Below are 2,500 nucleotides of genomic sequence, written 5' to 3'. Positions count from 1 at the left end.
TTGTCTGTCTGTCGGAGGTTAACCTCAATACCACCACCGTCAGCTCATGCAAATGAACTTGAAGAAAATGCCAAAAAGTATCTAAAATTGGGCAGTGCTACGGCTGGAAGGTACCACCAGGTCCTTTCCACCCAATTCGTGACTTCAAGTGGAGCCACCCCGAAAAGGCAGCACTCGCCTTAAAGCCAGTCCCTGTGGCGCTGGTTCTTGGTGTGGTACAAATGAAGACATCCGTTCCGCCAGCCACACCAAACCTGAAAGCGGGTGGCTCAGGTTGCTCGCACGTGAGTAAGAGGGTCGTCTTTCGGTTTTCGGTGGCCCAACCCAACTCAGCTACCCAACGAACCATCAGACGGAGTAGGAGACGGGGAGGCAGACGGGCAGACGGCGAGATGAAGATATCGCTTACCGATCGTAGCCAAGGTGTATCCTTTATCTGCTAATGCCATAAATATATCCCTAACCATCCGAACGTCCCCGGGACGGTGTTCCGTTGGTCGGCACCTGCTGTGCCCAGGGCACTCCCGGACTCCGAAGACGGTCCCTGCCCGGTTCCCTCCCGTCCCACCCGGTCTGTGTAACTCTTTCACCTCGCACCGAAATTAGATTGGAAATGATAGCCATCCATTTTGGCATTTACTCAACGCCTCGCTCGCCCACCTGATGGTCTGGCGTCACAATAGCACCACGCTCCTGATCCTGTCTGTGTGCATGTGTATGTGTGCGAGGACTCCTTGGAAGTTGTTGCCAACCGTAACCGGGCATTTGCTGGGAGATCGAGTAACAATGGAATGGGTGGGATCCGGGGCTGAAGGAGGGTAATGGCCACGGCATCTTGGCACACACCCACCCGGTACGCCGGAAGTGATTCCCCCCGTGTGGCCACCGGTTTTTGGTGGAGACGTACAAGTAAAGCAAACAGTAAATTCAATCAACCTGAACTCTGAACATGGAGCGAGTTCCGAGCTCTCCACGAGTGACTCGAGACTCGGTTGGCAAACATTAGCCCGGATGTTGGATGTTGGGTGCGAGGGAATCCGGGAATCACTTTCACGCGGCGTGTGTAGGGCAAAAGGTTGGAAAAATTTGACAAGAAGATCCTGAAGGAAGGAGAAGAAGAAGCCATTCGGTAAATGGAGAGACATCCGACCACTCCGGACGGCGAACCGGTGATACGGAATCCTTCGCTAATGAATGTTGATGATGATGATGGTCAGGATGCGTTCGCTACCGCCGTCGTCTATCGGGGTTGATAGTTTCGGTGAACGCGCTCTTGCGCTTGGCCAGGGCGAGGAGGGCATTGAATGGTATCAGAGATAAGGAGGTTTTTTTTTGGGGGCATTTTCTTTCTATTTCCGATTCAAATTATGGGAAGCAAGCCTTCTCGGCCGGCCAGAATCAAGAAATTGATAAAGCCATGAAGGAAAAGTTTAGAAAAGGAACGATCTAGAAACTGATAAGGGAGTACGTTTGTGATTAGCAAGGTGTGTTTTCATTTTTTATTGGAGACCAATGCTTATAGGCTTTCCTTTGGCTTGATTTTAATTGACTAAAGTTTCATATTCACCATTCGGTTTAATTTTGGCTTGGATAGCTAATATCTAGAAATACGCGTTAATATCGACACCTTTGTAATGGGGATTGATGGTTTCAGAAGTGAAGATATTACTGGATGTATCTCTTCCTGAGACCACTTGTATGCGTGCTTTACTTACAGAAAGTGAGGTTCTCAATAAAAATAAGAGCCAGACTGGATGCGATAGGCCACCAAGGTGTTATGTGCGATAGGAGCTAGGCAATAAACAAAAGTAACTTTGTGACGAGTCTCTATTGCAATGCTTGTCGACTCTGTGCTCTCAATTATTGTTCCTGTTATGCAAGCATACAGAATTAATCCTAATCCCTACAATCGCTTTCGGTCAGTAACTCTTGTTCACTTTGCATTTTGCGATCTGGAACTATAACAATGGTGGATTAACATCTTTTAGTTCATCAAGCGCATTATTCGTTGTATGCATCAGCTTACAGATGGTGATTCTGAGCGAAGTATGTTGGCCAAATGCTTTTGGAGGCCATCTCTGTATCATATTTCGCCAAGAGCGCAGCCGTCCTTTTCTCTCTCACCGTGATCGTCGCTTCAGTCTACAATCTTCGAGTCCAAAGAGTCTTTTTTGTGGTCTCTTCAGAAGTTATTGGTAAGTGATAAACAACTATCGCTTAGTTATATGAAGACAGGTCGATAAAAACAACTTTTTGTATGGGAAACTGAAATCTCCTTGAACTGAAACATGAACATAAAACTGAAAAAGAATTGAAAATACGTTTTAAATGAACTTGCATTGAGGGTGATAACGTTTTTTTTTTTTCAGTAAGACGACGCGCAAGAACATTCATAAAGAACACCAATCCAGCTCTCTAGAACGCCAGACTTATCGTGTTGGAATTTTTATATAGTTATCTATGATTTCGAGGTTAAACGAAGAAAAACTAATAACATTGA

Source organism: Anopheles aquasalis, chromosome 2, assembly GCF_943734665.1.
Source record: "Anopheles aquasalis chromosome 2, idAnoAquaMG_Q_19, whole genome shotgun sequence".
Taxonomy (NCBI): domain Eukaryota; kingdom Metazoa; phylum Arthropoda; class Insecta; order Diptera; family Culicidae; genus Anopheles; species Anopheles aquasalis.
Note: the sequence above shows the minus strand (reverse complement) of the source record.